Source organism: Microtus oregoni, unplaced genomic scaffold (genome assembly GCF_018167655.1).
Source record: "Microtus oregoni isolate MIOR12 unplaced genomic scaffold, Mior012 000073F_002, whole genome shotgun sequence".
NCBI classification, from domain to species: Eukaryota; Metazoa; Chordata; class Mammalia; order Rodentia; family Cricetidae; genus Microtus; species Microtus oregoni.
In genome coordinates this window covers 1256462-1273372 of record NW_024543982.1, presented here as the reverse complement: position 1 = coordinate 1273372, position 16911 = coordinate 1256462, and the positions used below count along the sequence as shown (strand labels likewise).

General features: G+C 46.1%; 1 pseudogene; it reads left to right on the top strand.

Moving 5' to 3' along the window:
• The first annotated feature begins 2817 nt into the window (after nucleotides 1-2817).
• LOC121441092 lies at nucleotides 2818-11603 on the top strand (annotated as a pseudogene).
• Nucleotides 11604-16911: the final 5308 nt, after the last annotated feature.

Genomic DNA, 16911 nt, shown 5'->3' with positions numbered 1-16911 from the left:
TCAGATTCAGGAATCCATTAACCCTATAATATATTGAAGGGGCAGTGCATAATCACAGGGCCCTGAGATGAGTCGTGTGGTTTCTAGATACACCCGTGGAAAAGTCTGGAAACACCTTCCAGGGAGGCTTTTTGTTTTTGCTTCCTGATGAGCTATGTACATGGCACTCTCTTCCTGTGTAGCCCCCTTCAGGGACCAGAAGATCAGAATAGTGGGCACTTGCCTTGCTTCATGTTCTGCTTGAACAAAATTCCTTTGGCCTTCCCACAGGTCACAGGAAGTGTAGGAGAGAAAAAATCTAAAGTTTAATCCTTGGACATTCCTGGAAGTGAGAAAACAAACAGGCCTGGGTAAGTGAGGAGACCAGCACTGAAAGACAATGTCTACTGTCATTACCTGCTATCACTTTACACTTTATTGGGCTCCTGTCTCCTTCTTTGCACACTGAAATAAACAAAAGGAAACAAAGAGCAAAAAAATTCTGGATGATTCTAGATGAATCTGTAAATTGCACCTGGAGAGATCTGGCAGCTCAGAATCTCAGAACAGGGTTGTCAGGTTCAAAAGAAACAGTTGAGTTTCAAGTAGCTGCTGACAGTTGTGCTTCCTTTCCTACCCAGCCTTGCTGGGGGAAGAATTTATGCAGGGCATTCTCCTGGGCACATAGAGAAGTGCTGTAACTGTTCATTTTGAGTGAGAGACTAACAGTAAGGTAACAAGATTGGGCCCAACTCTCTCTCGCCTCTAACATGTACTAAAAGAGTAAAAGAAAAATGTCTGTTACCTTTTCCCATTATTGGGAAATGAAAAGAAGAGTGCTGATGTGAAGATGCTAATTATCATTAATTATTGCAGAAACATGGAGACTGTGTTGCTGGAATCTTAGAAGAAACTTTGAATTTGGAAACTTTAAAATACTTTGGGAACCGTTAAGACTTTGGGGACTCCTTAAGCTACATGAATACATATTTTGCATGGTGTGATTCCCATGAGATGCTGGGATTCAGAAACAGAATGCTACAGTTTACATGCAGAACATTCAACAGAGACTTAAGATTTGAGAGCTTATTGCCAGGCTTTGCCCTTTTCTGAGGGACGTAGAGACTTTAGGAGATGCAGACTAGTGGGTAGAAGTAGGCCACTATAAATGACACCAATATTTGACCTAGTTTACATGGACAGCCACTGAGTGTTAATATGGAAGTTGAGGGTAGGTGGCATAAGGTCAACACAAAAAATTTTGACATCAGTATAGCACCTAAAGGATTGCATTCTACCAAAAGCATGGGTAGACAACCCTCTAAGGCACAGAGAAGAAGATATGGTATACAATGACTTCAGAACATCTCTGCAGCATGCTATAAACTCAGATATGTCAAATCCCCTGAGCTATAGATGTTCTGACACAATGAATGCAGTCTGTGTTAGGATACCACATTGACATTGCTTCTCTTACACAGAAGAAAAACTTGTCACCGCCTCCCATCCAAACTACTTACATATCGCCCATGATTAATCATGTCTGTTTGTGCTCCCTTGTTCCCAATACAATTGTTTGTGGAAAATCTGGCCCTCATCCCAAGGATCCAGACCACTAACAGGAATGCATTACATTACCCTTAGAAGTGAGAGAGCTGATTCCAGAGAAGGTACAGTAGCATGGAAGAATGTTGACAACTCATCACTTTTATAGTCTGAAAAACAGTGTGGTGAGGACCACTGTAACAGTGGGAATGACACATGAACTTAATGCCTTCTTCTCCTAGGAACAGGTGTGCTGTACACCAGGGGGATTCCAGTGTTCCCAACATAGCTGCGACTATGAAAGTCCTTCTCATAGTCAACAGGGATCTGAGACAGGAATTCTGAAATATGATTCCAGGGGTGTGCAATTGCACTCAGAGCTCACCCATCCCTCTAAATCCCTTCACGGTGTCTTTTTCCCAACTTCTGTTTCTTGAACATTCCCACATAAAATCATGACAGAATTAAGGCAAAGGGTGGCTATTTTCAGAGAGTTTCATCGAAAACTATCTTTTCAGGATGAATAGAAGCAACATTAATGGAGCTTGTCATCAGAAGCAAAAACATTATGATTTCATTTGTAGGAATGGTGGCCAAGAATATTTCTGTCATGATTAATAAGGGTTCACTGGTTACAGTGTGATTCCATGGTATTTATTCTATACAGACTAGGTAAATCTTCAAGAATCAGGTTGATTGGCAAACTAAACTATTTTCTGGACACATTTTAAAAAATTTACTTAAGAGACAAGGTCTCACTGTGTACAGCTCTGGCTGGCTTGGAATTAACAGAGCTCTTTCAGCCACTGCCTTTGGATTGGAGACATGGATTGGCAAAGATTTAGTTATGTGTATGTGAGGGTACCCTGGGAGGCCAGAAAAAAGTATCAGATCCTTAGAAACTGGAGTCACAGTTGATTGTGAGAAGATACGGATGCTGGGAATGGAATTTGAGGCTTCTGCGAGAGCAGTAAGCACTCTTAATTGCTAACTCCATCCTTCAGCTCCTTTTGCTGATCATTCTTCTTCATCCATAGCATCGCTCCTGCTCACCTTACTAATGCTTGATGAGGAGCAGAACGGAAGTCTCCCTGCCCTTCAATTGTGTGAGCCATGGTTAGGGAGAGAGAGATGGGATGCCCTAGGGTCACAGTGCTCGTGGTGGCTGCAGGTAGGACCGTGTGGGGCCACAGGACTAAGCCAGGTATGCCAGGCTGCTCTGGGCTTTGTTGTACATTCTGGATATTTCCTAAAAGAATGCTGAGCTAGGAGTTTAGCTCCGTGGTAGAGCGCATGTCTAGAGTACTCAGGGTCTTGGGTTTGTTCCTCAGCAAGGCAAAACAGAACCACAATCCAGCCTCACTGCTGGATACACAAAGGAAAAGTCCAGACTTTAGCCGGCTTGGTACGGGCCTGTAATCCCAGCACTTGAGAAGCAGGAATAGTAGAGAGTTTGAAGTTCAGAGCCAGCCTGGTCTGCGTACAGTTCCAGACCATTCAAGACTACATAACAAGACCTTGTTTCAGAAAGGACAACAGAAAATGGATTTTATACCACCAAATACCAAAGAAAGGAAGTAAGATTCACAACAACCCAGGCAAAGGAATAACATGCATCAGCCCAAAAACCTCTGAGGGCTTTCCTTGCCTCAATACTTAGGTGAATCAGGGTAGAGGAAGTGAGAGTGTGCAAGGTTAGTAAGCTTGAGACAGGCCTGGCAAATTTCTAGCCTCAGGCCAGCAAAACTAGCTGTTCTAGGCAGCTTTAAAGTAGATCTTGGGGGAGTAGAGGCTGTCTCTTAGCAGGTCGGGTGGGTGCATTCCGGGATGGAGGAAGATTGTGAGGTTATGGGAAGGTTGTAACCCAGTGTGGGTCAATTTCACGGGTGTGTGTGGGCTAAAGGGTTGGTCTATCTTTGCGATAAGGTGCTTGGTTCAATGTGAGAAGGCATGGTGGGTGTCGTGGTTTAGTAGATGTGGCTGCTGATAGTGGACTGGGAGTAGGGGCGAGTGGGAGACAGACCTCCTGCCAGGTGCTGAACTGGGACATATGCAGGGGACACTCCCATGCTCTTGGTCAGCATCTGGCCCCTGCACACTTGGAGGCTCACAATTATCTGTGATAAGATCTGGCGCCCTCTTCTGACATAAAGGTGTACATGCAAACAAATGAAGGAGTGTTTGGAGGGAGATGTCCCATGTTCATTTTCTCATTGGTGGGCGGTGAGTATTGACACTCAAGCCAGGCTCGTTCCTGGTGTCAGCTTCCATTACCCCCTCCACCCCTTCCCCTCCAGGGAGACGACTCCGCGGGAAGGCCTTCTAGAATGTGGGTGAGAAAGTGTACTGCCAGGAGGAATTCCTGGTGAGTCTGCACTGTGTTGCTGGCCCAGCTGGGTGGGAGCAGGGGCGGGACCCTCCTTCGGACTCACATGCAGACCTGAGGCCAGCAACAGTGAGTGCCCACTTGTCACGTGACATCCTGGATCCTGTGTTCCCTCTCAGTACTCCGGGTTCCAGCAAACTGCTGACAAGTGCAGCGTGTGTGCACACCTTATCATGGAGATTGTGAGAACCTCCCCGTGACCTGGAGTCCCCCATCCTCTGCTGCTCCCGACCATTGGTGGGGCCCTAAGCCATGGCCTCTGGGGGGAGGTGCTGTGCCTCCTGCCCTTGCTAACCTTTTGGTGCTTCCCCCAGATCCTGCAGGCCCTTGGTAAGTCCTACTACTACCACCCTGGTTGCTTCATCTGCTCAGTATGTAACGAGTGTCTGGATGGCGTTCCCTTCACCGTGGACGTGGAGAACAACATCTACTGTGTTAGAGACCACTACACGTGAGTCTCCCTTGCTGAAGAAGCAGTGTGGGCCACAGCATGGCCTCCCCAGCTCTCTTTCCTGCCTATCTCTGCCTCTTTGGTCCTGGCCTTTCTTTTCTCTTTCTGCCCTCATGTTTTCTCTGCAGTTGGGGTAGGGACAGCTCTGATTTTGGTGACAGGAGCAGAAAGATAGGACTCCTTGTATTTTGGTGAGATACATCAGGAAAGAACCTGGAGGTGGTATCAATAACTATTATGTTTCCAGAATGTTTCCATATGTGTTCCAATTCATGGGCCTGGGGATGGTTCCAAGTGATGCCATAAGGGCAGGGCAGGGACATTTGTGATTCCTGGTCTCTCTTCTGGGCCCTTACCTGACTGTCCCCTGCCATTGGGCCTTTTCCTCCCAGGGAGAAAGCCCTGGTGCCACTTGGGCAGCCAGTCTGTTATGGTAGCTCCGGGCTTAGGCCTCAGAGCCTTGGGTCTCTGCTGCTGCTGATTTTTGAGATTGGTGCCAGCATTTGTCCTTGGTACTCAGGGTGGAGCAGAGGTCTCCCTTAGGGATGGCTTCAGTCTGGATATCAGGGACTAGAGAATGCATAAGAGATGGCTGGAGGGAGCCTGAGGCTGTCCTGCAGGAGGAGGGAGGGAAGGAGGGCACAGATAGGAACTGTGTCAACCATTACTGCCAAGAAGGCAGAAGCTGCACACCCGCATTTCTACACAGGAGGCAGGCTATCTTAGAGCTGTTGTGGTAGCTCCACCCATGTCCCCTTGCCTCTAGCTTCTCACCTTCTCATGCCCACTTCTTTTATCCTTCCAGGGAGTTTGCGCCAAAATGTGCTTCCTGTGCCCACCCTATCCTCCCTGCCCAGGTAGGAACACTTAACCCAGAAGCAGAGGGTGCGTGACCCTGAGGCTTTGCCCGATCCTGCCTGCTTTGACTCAGGTCCTGGGCCATATTAGGAGTGGTCAAAGATGGCCATGCTCTGCATTCTGCAGGGCTGAGGAGTATAGAGGACGTTCATGCAGGGGGTAGGGAAGGTGTACCCTGGATGCATTACAGAGAAGAGGTGGCCCTGATTCTCGTGACCCACTGTGGCACTCTGCTCCGTTACTTGTAATGGGAGGGGCTGCTCACCCCCTCATTCAGTTCTGCAGTGGATGTTTGGTAGCCTAGGGCTAGAAGAGCAGATATGGAGGCTTTGGCCTGTGTAGCTCTCTGGGTCTTTCTGCATGAACAATATCTATTGAAGTCAGCTTCCTGAGGAACATGGCTGGTAGTGGGAGTTCCTGCATGAGTCAACACCCATGTGACTTTCTTACTGTCGCATGCCTATGTTTGACTCCAGTTGAGGAAGATGCCTAGGGCACATACACATTCCTGAAGTACCCTGTCCTTGTCCGAGGGACATGTCTACTCAGGGTGGCACATTGTAGAGAGAGGTGCTTTAATGGACAGGACATAGTGCTTCAGGTCCAGGGAGCACACGTGTGAATCTGCCTCTTTTTCTAGGGCTGTGAGACAACCATTTGTGTGGTGTCCATGGACAGAGATTACCACGTGGAGAGTTACCACTGTGAGGTGAGCTCCTGCCTCACCCACCCTCCCCTGCAGATACTGTCACCCTCCACCCAGGATCCTCTCTCTGTAGCTTCTGCTCCATACTCCCCCAGTAGGCCTTTTCCTTTCTTCCCACCCATGCCCATTTTTCTTTCAGATAGTCTCATTTTCACTAAGTGGGTGTTGGTTTTAGTAGAATAGACAGGAATTTAGAATTGGAAGTGTCCACATGAAGTAGTGTGTTGCTGTTGAAGGGAGTTGTCAGGACCTTGCAAAACTATGGAAGGTTTCCTGGGGGAGGCGACACCCAGCCTAAACTTTGGAGGGTGATAGGAGATAGGATGTGTCTGTCAGAATTCTAGCGGAGGATGTGTATGCTCTCGCTTCATTTAGCAAATATCGGAAGTCACCAAATTACATAGAAAAGTTTATTTCAGTTTGGTTGTAGAGGTTTAATCCCATGATGGTTAGTTGACTCCATTGCTTTGGGCCTGTGGTGTGGCAGAGCTGCTCACCTCATAACTGATAAAAGAACAAGAAAGAAGGTTTGGAGAGAACTTTGAGATGGCCCACTGTGTAAGGATACCTGCTGCTGAGTCTTAGGACCCACGTGGTGAAGGAGACAGCTGATTCTGCAAGTTGTCCTCACCTCCACAGGCATGCCACGGCACCCACTTCACATGAAAATAATACATGCAGCCAGCCTGGTCTACAGAGTGAGGGCTAGGCCATCCAGGGCTACACAGAGAAACCCTGTCTTAAAACCAAAACAACAACAACAGCAACATCATCAGCAATAATAATAATACATGTATAAAAAAAAAGAGGTCAAGGTTCTGGCGTCCCCTTGACCAAAAAACCAAAGCCTCTTTGGCACTTCAGCCATCCCCTCCACGGACAAGGGACCAAGCTTCACCTCCCCCCACACTTTCTTTGTTTGTGTGTTTTTTTGAAATATGGTCTTACTGTGTAGCCCTGTGTAGTAAGCTTTCTCGTTGGACTGTCTTGGACCACCAGCCTGCAAATAGAGACACAGACTTCTTAATAATGAAAGCTTGGCCTTTGGCTTAGGCTTTTCCCAATTAGCTCTAATAATTCAGATTAACCTGCTTTTATTCATCTACATTCTGCCATGTAGCTTTTACCTCTCTTCCATTCTGTGTATCTGGCTTGCTCTGTCTCTCATTAGCGTCTCTCTGCACCTAGAATCATCTTCCACTGACTCCCCAGAAATCCTGCCTGTCCTCCTGCCTAGCTGTTGGTCATTCGGTTCTCTATTAAACCAATAAGAAGACACCTAGGTGGGCTGGAGAGATGGCTCAGTGTTTAAGAGCACTGCTCCAGAGGACCTGGGTTCAATTCCCAGTACCCATATGACAGCTCACAACTATCACACCTTCAAACAGACATACATGTAGGCAAAACACCAAAGCACATAAAATAAATCAAAAATAATGAAAAAGAAAGTGCCTTGGAAAAGATACATCTTCACAGTGTACAAAAAGATTATCCACAACATTTTCCCATTTTTTTCTAAAATAAAGTTTTACTCTAACACAGTAAAACTATATATATTAAGAACAATTATCAGGCCAGGCAGTGGTTATGCACACCTATAATCCCAGCACTCGAGAGGCAGAGGCAAGTGGATCTCTGTGAGTTTGAGGCCAGCCTGGTCTACAAGAGCTAGTTCCAGGACAGGCACCAAAGCTACAGAGAAACCTTGTCTCGAAACAAACAAACAAGAACAAGTATCAGATAAGAATTAAAATTTCAACATTCAATCCATTTGTATTTGGCGTATTCAGAGAAAATATTATCTATCTTGATGAGTTCAAAGTTTTATACCTAAACCACTTTTTATCATAACATATTACCAACCTAAAATTTTTTTTAGACCTTAAAAGATTTTCTTAGATGAGCAACTTAAGCTTTTATGTCTCTCATCCTTCATAAACTTTACATCTCTTTTGCAAGTTTTTTTAAATGTGGTATAAAAGGCAGTATAACTTTTCTTCAACTCCCATCAGAGACCCAAGAAGGATAAAATAGTACCTGAGTAAGCAGGAAGTGCAGAGCAAACAACTTTCAAAACTATAGAAATGACAGAAACAGCTGACTGCGTGGACAGTCACCCAGGGCTCCTCTGCAATGTTGGAACATCCATCATTGGTCTAAAGGCCCAGCATATCTGACAGAATTTTCTGTGGAGCAGGAATTTTGAAGGACTGTCATACCTTGTCTTGGCAAAGTTCGGCAGTCATCTTCTTTTGTGTCCTGTCTGTCCAATTTGGTCAGCATACTGTCAGCAGTCAAGGCAAGGGCAGTTTCTTCTCCAGTGGCTAACTTTGCCTCCCACACACACACAAATAAAAAAAAATTATGGAGTTTCCTCAACGCCCATTGCCTTCTATGAAGTAAATAATGCTGCCAGAAGCAGATGTGTCTCACTGTCATAAAAAGGCTTATGTTATTAAAACATCTGGAATGTCATATTCTGGCCTCTGAAGTGTTTGACAACCATCTATGTATCTGAAATATCTCTTGGGCTGTGTGGTGGTGGTGCATGCTTTTAATCCCAGCACTTGGGAAACAGAGGCAGGTGGATCTCTGTGAGTTTGAGACCTGCCTGGTCTAAAAAGCAAGTTTTAGGATAGGTTCCAAAGCTGCACAGAGAAACCCTGTCTTGAAAAACAATAACAGCTGGGCGGTGGTGGCTTACACCTTTAATTTCAGCTCTCTGGAGGCAGAGGCGGGAGGATCTCTGTGAGTTCGAGGCCAGCCTGCTCTATAAGAGCTAGTTCCAGGGCAGGCAACAAAGTGACACAGAGAAACCCTCTCTTGAAGAAAAAAAAAAGAAAAACAACAACAAACAAAAAAAATTATCTCTTGAAAACATATCTACATCACTATGGGTTTGATTGTTATAGATGATTAACTAGTAATCTACATTTTTAAAATTATCCTAAACAGTTTGTAATAATAGTTTTTAAGGGCTAGAACTTTACATTTTAAAATGATCTGCAGTACAATACCTAAAACAACAGAAAATATATACAGTATGTTCTAACAAAAATAACTTTAAATTTGTATCAGTATACAAAGATGTATACCAATGTAAAATATTTAAGACTAGTAGTTGTGGTTTTTTTAGTTTAAAAGTAGATTCAATTAATTTACCATTCTATTTTATCATTCCTATATCCTGCTCTTTTATTTTCAGAAAGAGATCCTTGAATCTAACCTGCTTTGTTTAGTTTTTCCCTGACTATGAAAAAGATATAATCTCTCCCCCAATGCAACATATTTCCTGATTTTCATTTTTAAGTTAAGACATTCATAAAATATATATATAGGTTGGTTTCATTTAGCGTTTTTTTTTTTTGCTATAAACCAGTGTTTATCAGCAGTGTTATTTTTAGCTTATCAGTGTTCAAAGTCAACAAAGCAACATACAGGTTCCACGTGCCCTGTCTTTTTTCCTCCTTATGTGGCTGTGTATGCAAACACACACACACACACACACACACACACACACACACACGTACATGTGTGCGCATCTATATATTTTTACTCTCTTTAAAAACTATTATTTTTAAACTATTTTATTTATATTTATTTATTTATTTATTTACTTATTATGTATATAGTGTTCTGGGCACCAGATCTCATTATAGATTATGGTGTGAGCCATCATGTGGCTGCTGGGAATTGAACTCGGGACCTCTTTACCTGTGAGCGATCTCTCCAGCCCTAAACTATTTTCTATGACTGTCTATGCCCATTTTTTCTTTTTCTTTAGCATTTAAACACATCTTAAAGTATTTTGTACCTATTTAGAGTTTTTTTTTTTTTTGGACTAAACCTGGCTTTCCTAAGCATCCACAGTGTTCTCTGACCAAGAGAACAAAAGCCCCATCTGTTTATTGAGAGCCCAGCCTCATGCTGGCAGGTAGCGGTGGGAGCCACGTTTACTGCAGCAGCTCTGGGAAGTTGCTGAGCCCACTCTCCAGCATCCATGCAAGTGTCAGCCAATTGCTGTATGTGCTCCCGGGGAGTGCCAGGTGGCCAAGGTTGAGGTGACGGTTGGCTGACATGACTTCTGTTCATATGGTCATGACACATGTTGCATGCCAAATATAACTGCTTCTTTTATTATTTTATTAATAAATAAAGCCCAGGAGTCAGATATTAGGGTGTAAAGCTGATAGATCCACAGAGTGACAGGGAAAGTGTCAGCTGACCCCTCCACCAGTGCAAAGTGTAGTAAGCTTTCTCATCGGACTTTCTTGGACCTCTAGCCCCCAAATAATGACACAGAGACTTCTTACTAATTATGAGAGCTTACCTTAGCTTAGCCTTTTCCCCAAATAGCTCTTATAACTTAGATGAACCTGCCTCTATTAATCTATGTTCTGCCATGTGGCTTTTTCCTTTGTTACATCTGTATGCCCAACATGCTAAGCCAGAGGCCTCTCTCTGGTGTCTATGCATGGCCAGTATACCTCTTCTCTCCTCAGAAATCCTGCCTATCTTTTCTTGCCTAGCTATTGGTCATTCATTTCTTTATTAAACCAATCAGAAGACTCCTTGGCCAAGGCACATCTTCACAGTGTACAAAAAGATTATCCACAGCAGCTCTGGCTGTCCTAGAATTCGCTTTGTGTCTATACTGGGACAGACGGTTAGAACTCTTTCTGAGCTAGATCTCCTGTCTTTGGAATTATTCTCATAGCCCAGGCTGTACTCAAGCCCAGTCTCCTACTAGGTTTAGTCTGCTAAATGTGTTCAGAATTTTGTTCTCTTGTTTCTTTGAGACACGATCTTGCTATGTAGATCAGGCTGGCCAGGACCTTGACTTTCTGCCTCTGCCTCTGCCTCTGGAATCCTGTGAATTATAAATATGGCTCCCGCACTTGGCTGTTGGCTGGTACTTTGTTGTTGTTGTTGAGTTTAAAGTTATATTTGGGGGGGGGGTATTCATATCTCTGTGTGGAGTGCAGATTTGGAAATGGAGTTAAGGGGAGTCTGTGGGAGTCTGGCTTGTTCTGTGGGTGCAAGGGTCTGAACTGTGGTCTCCATGGTCAAGCAGCAAGCTCTTAGCACTGAGCCTTCTCCAGCCCTGAGAAGGCAGGTGGTAGAGGCAGGTGGATCTCTGTGAGTTTGAGGCCAGCCAGGTCTACAGAGCAAGTTCCAGGACAGCTAGGGGTATAGAGAGACCCTGTCTCAAGCAACTAAAACTAGAAACAGCTGGGCAGTGGTGGCACATGCCTTTTATCCCAGCACTTTGGAGGCAGAGCCAGGCAGATCAGAGAAACCCCATCTCCAAAAACAACAACAACAACAACAACAAACAACCAAACAACACCAAAAAGTCAGTATAGTCTGTTAGGCCGAGCCCACATTTACTACCTATCCCTGTCCTTTTCCTGAGGCTGGCCTTAATTCCAAATCCTTGGGTGTTTCTTTAAAGGTTCTCTGCCCGCCAGCATATCTACCCCAACCCCGATGTTTCTTTGGTGATGATGTCATCTCCTGCTTACTGGGGTTCAGGTTGTGTTTTATCTTCAGCAGGATTTTGGGCTTCAGCTGAGCGGGGAGGAAGGACTCCCCTGCTACCCCCTGGATGGGCATCTGCTCTGCTGCCTGGACAGGGCCTGCTCCCCTCGCCGGCTGTGCAGGTGACTGAACTCTGAGAAGCAGCCATGCAGAGAGAAGGGTGACCCACCCACGCTCCTGTCTTCTCCCCTCCACCTAGCAGCTGTCTCTTCCACAGGGGCCAGACCCCCCGCGTCAAATAAGCGACTTCTATTTCTTCACCTTCCTTGCCTCAAGCCAATTCCCCTGCTGGGTTCCAGGACACCCACACCCTACAGCCTTGGGATAGGCCACCTTTCTCTGCCTGGCTTCAGCTCCCAGAGGCAGGGCTTGGAGGGCCTTGGTGCCATGGGGGAAGGGTGCCTTATTTGTGTGTGATCACAGCCAGGGCAGTGACACCTGGAAAACACCGGGTTTGGCCTTGATGAGTGTTTTCAGCCACAGGTGTCTCTGCCTCTCTGGATAACGACAGGGGTGGTGCCTTTCTAGCATCCTCAGCCTCAGAAGACCCTGAGCGAATCCCAGGCACAGAGAGTGAGCCCACCAGGGCTCCCTGCGACCCCGGGGAGCATCTGTGCACACTGTATCAGGCTCTACCACAAAACCATGTGATACGACTTAAATTAAGTTCGCCCCCCCCCCCAAGGATGTTTGCATTCTCTTTAAAAGAATATAGTTTTCTTCTAAAAACTTGGACCAAGTTGGTTGTTATCTTAGTCACAGCAGATTCGTGTGCACCCACGGCCTGTACCATGTAGCTAGAGTCGTGGTGCTAAGGACATTTGTAGTTTTATCTGTTTTTCCGTGAATTCTAGAATATCGCCACATCTGCTTCAGATTTCAGTGTGGAGTGGAGTGTCAGAATCTTATGGAAAGGGACCCAGTGAGCTTCAGGCAGGGCAAATGTAAATTAGATTTTCTTTGGAGGGAGAGTACTTTCTGGGTACTGTGAAGTACTGGGAAGATTTTGAGGCTGGTTAATGAAGACATTAAACCTATGCTTGTGTGTGACCCTGGCCAGAATCCTTTATTGTCAGTGCTGGGTGTGGCTTTGCTTTCGTTTTGTTAATTGTTTATTTCGAGTCAGGGTCTTCCTTTGTGGTAACCCAGGCTGGCTTTGAATCTTGGAGCACCCACAGAGCAGCCTCTTGAGGACCAGCATGGAATTACAAATGAACAGGAGTTCTGGGAAGTGGGCATTGGTCCCTTCCTGCTGAGTGCCATGGGGTTTTTTTCCCCCAAGCCCAGCTCTCCAAGTACACCCAAAAAGGGAGTGGCCAGGGTCTCCTGAGTTTTAAATTCACATCCAGTACCTGGCTGGGGGTGAGCTGTGATGCAGGAACCAGGCAGCTGATGAGAAAGTACAGGGGTGAAGTGAAAGGAAGGGAAGTTCCCAGGGAAGCCATGGCAGGGACTTCCTGGATGATGGCTGTTGGGGTGCAGTGGCCATGGGATGGGGGGACCCACGTGGTTGAGGGGGCAGTTTTGCCAAGGCTGAAGGAAGAAGGTAAGCTCAGCAGGCCACAGGTTTCCTAGGCAGTTCCGGAGCTCACCTGGGGTCCAAGAGGAAAAGTAATGATAGTGATGTCTGTCATACTGGAGAGCCAGTCTGGAGGACCACAGTCAGCTATGCTGTGGTCCAACCTGGGCCACAGGGAGATTAGACCATATCTGTTTTAGGTTACTTTGTGTTGTCCCAACAGAGGCTTTCGGGTCATGCCTTTTTCTAGGGTGAATGCTTTGATAAAGCAGCAGCTGGCACTACTTTGAGTGGTGACTTTACATGTTGTTTGTGCATGTAGGTATCACCACCTGCCCAGCTCCAACCATGATACATGAACCAGTAAATTCACAAAAGAAAAAGGTAACCCAAAAACTTATTGAAGTAGACTCGGAACAGGTGGGCCCATAGGTATATTAAAACTGTGTCAAGAATACAAAGACACAGCCTGCCAGGTTGCTCAGAGGGTAAGGGTGTTTGCTGCCCAACCTGAGAACCCAAGCTCAGTCCCTGTACCCCTCATGGTGGAAGGAGAGAAGCGATTCCTGCAAGCTATCCTCTGGCCTCCACAGACATGCATGCCATGGCACACGCGAACCAACACATGCACAGAGAGACACACATACAATAAATGTGGAAAAAGTGTTTTATCAAATACACAAGCCCAGCAGAGCATGTAACACCTTTCCTGAACCCTGTAAAAAGGACGCTAACCCTGTGGTGGTGGTGGTCTCAATGGTGTGCCATCTGATAAGCTGGCATGTGACAAGGAACCAGCAGTCAGTGGACTCCCAGCTGTCCCCAGGGCTTCAGCCAGTGGAATCCCTTGACCTGGCCCACTCCAACTGATTCCTGTTCATCCACCCATCTATCCATCTTTCGACCTATCCCTTCACTTCTAATGAATGTCCATGCCTCTGCTATCTGGGGCTGGCTCTTGGAGCCTCTGGGACCAAGCCCTGAACATCCTTCCTGCCAATCCAAACTGATACCTAATCATTATTAACTCTCTGCCTCTTAATCTAATTGAGGTCTCATAAACTCTCTGAGTCTATAAGGTCATGAAGTCTATAAGAACTCTCCTGAAGTCTATAAGGTCATGCTGCAACCCACATATATGTACATATACAGATGTGTGTGTGTGTGTGTGTGTGTGTGTGTGTGTGTGTGTGTGTGTGTGCCCCTATGAACTCTAAAGTGTGAACTGAGGGCTACTACTAGTATAAAGCCTGGAATAGAACCTGTGGTTGCCAATCAACAGGATGGAGCCAGGATAAAGGAGCCAGCTGCCAGCTGCCAGCTGCCAGCTGCCAGGCTGAGTAACTAACTCCTTGAACCACATGGTGAGAAGAGAGCACCAATTCCCACTAGCTATCCTCTGACTTTAAGGGTTTGTGGGCTCCCTCTCCACAATAGCTACTGGAAAAATATCTCACCCCAAGAGCCTAAGGTGACAGTGGCAGAAAGAGGCCACTGAAGACAAATTCTGCCCTGCAGATAGCCCAGGCCCTCCTGCTGGGTCCCCTTCGGGAAGGCCCATGTGATGGGTGTCTGGTCATAGCAGGAAAAAAGTTGTCCAAACTGAAATCTGAAAAAAGATTTCTGAGGGCCAGAGACGGGCGAGTCTCTGGAGATGGCAGCTGGGCCGGCTGGAGATCGGAAAGCAGAAGCACACATTTGTCCCTTTCAGATCATTGCCACCAAAGAGCTATGCCCTCAGTCAAGGCTTTCCAGGGAAAGCCCCATCCCTAGCTCCCCTGGGGTTTCCGTCAGAATTCATAATTATTTTCTGCAGTTGTCTGCCGAGATGGCTCCCGTTAAACCTTAATCTCCTCCATGTGGCCTCCTTCTGGGCCAAATCTTCGGCTAAAAATAAAATGTATTCAACAATAAATACTTCAAGATTGACTTGCTTCCTGGGCTTGCTGGGGAGCAGCTTGCACAGCCACGCACAGCGACATGCCATTTGTAATGAAGTATTAAATCCAATGACACTTGAGTACATGCACTCCTCCAGGCTGCTCTTCATGTGTGAGACCTACCTACCGGCCTCTGATCATGAAGCATCTGCTCCTGACAGCGAACACACAGATGCCCAGGCAGCTTGTGTTGTCCCTCCCAGACTAACCTCCCCAGACCAGAGGTCTCACTTTGGAGTCTACTGCTCTGATCAAACACCATGACTGGTTAGAACTCGGGGAGGACAGGGTTTCTTTGGCTTATGCATTCCCAACCACAGTCCATTATGAAGGGAAGCCACAGCAGGACTCCAGGCTAGAACCTGGAAGCAGGAACTGAAGCGGAGGCCATGGAGGGATGTGGCTTATTGGCTTCTTCCCCATTGGCTTTGCTCCTTTCTTATAAAGCCCAGGATCACCCACCTATGGGTGGCACCACCCTTCCCGGACTGAAACCCCCCCCACACCAATCAAATTTTTTAAAATACCCCCACAGACTTGCCTACAGGTTGGTCTAATGGAGGCAATCTTTTTTCGGTTGAGGTTCCCTCTCGCAGATAATCCTACTGTATTTCAAATTAACAAAGCAACCCTACCCTGATGGAGGTGGGTCTTTATCTATCTGTTGATTTCATTGGTTAATTAATAAAGAAACTGCTTGGCCCTGATAGGACAGAAAATTAGGTAGGCAGAGTAGACAAAACAGAATGCTGGGAGAAAGAAGCCAAGTCAGTCAGTCGCCATGATTCTCTCACTCCAGACAGACACAGGTTAAGGTCTTTCCTGGTAAGCCAGCTCGTAGTGCTACACAGAATATTAGAAATATTATCAATATGTAAGAGCTAGCCATTAAGAGGCTGGAACTAAAGGGCCAGGCAGTGTTTAAAAGAATACAGTTTCTGTGTAATTATTTCCAGGCATAAGCTAGCTGGTGGCCAGGAGCCTGGCAGCAGGAACATGGCCCATAGCTCCTTACAACACTACCCAGCATGCCACAGTTCCCACACCACCTGCTTCCTGCAGGGTCAGAATGACTAAAATCAAAAATACCAATGATAGCCTTTGCTGGCCAGGTTGTGGAGAAAGGGGTACACTCATCCATTGTCGGTGGGAATGCAAACTTGTGCAACCACTTTGGAAAGCAGTGTGGTGGTTTCTTAGGAAATTGGGAATCAACCTACCTCAGGATCAGCAATACCACTCTTGGGATTATACCTAAGAGATGTCCAATCATACTACCAAACATTTGTTCAACTATGTTCATAGCAGCATTATTTGTGATAGCCAGAACCTGGAAACAACCTAGATGCCCCTCAAATGAAGAATGGATAAAGAAAATGTGGAATATATACGCATTAGAGTACTACTCAGCGGTAATAAACAATGACATCTTGAATTTTGCAAATGAATGGAAATAGAAAACACTATTCTGAGTGAGATAACCCAGACACGAAAAGATGAATATGGTACATACTCACTCATTTGTGGACTCTAGCCATAAACCAAGGACATTAAGCCTATAGTTCACAAGCCTAGAGAAGCTAAATAACAAGGTGTACCCAAAGAAAAACATATATAGATCCTCTTGTAAATTGGAAGCAAACAAGATTGCTGGGCAAAAGTTGGGAACATGGGGATGGGGATAAGGGTGGGCATGAGGTTTGGGGAAGGAGAGAGGGGGAGAGGGAAGGGAGAAGGGAAATAATGGTGGGAGCTTGAGGGAGTGGGAGGGTGGAGATGGAGGAAGGGCGGATATAGGAGCAGGGAAGAAGATATCTACATTAAGGGAGCCATTTTTGGGTTCACAAGAGACTTGGCTCTAGAGGGGATCCCAGGTGTCCACGGGGATGTCCCCAGCTAGGTCCTTGAGCAGAAGAGGAGATATGCCTAAACTGTCTTTGCCCCACTATCACACTGATGATTATCTCAAATATCACCATAGAATCT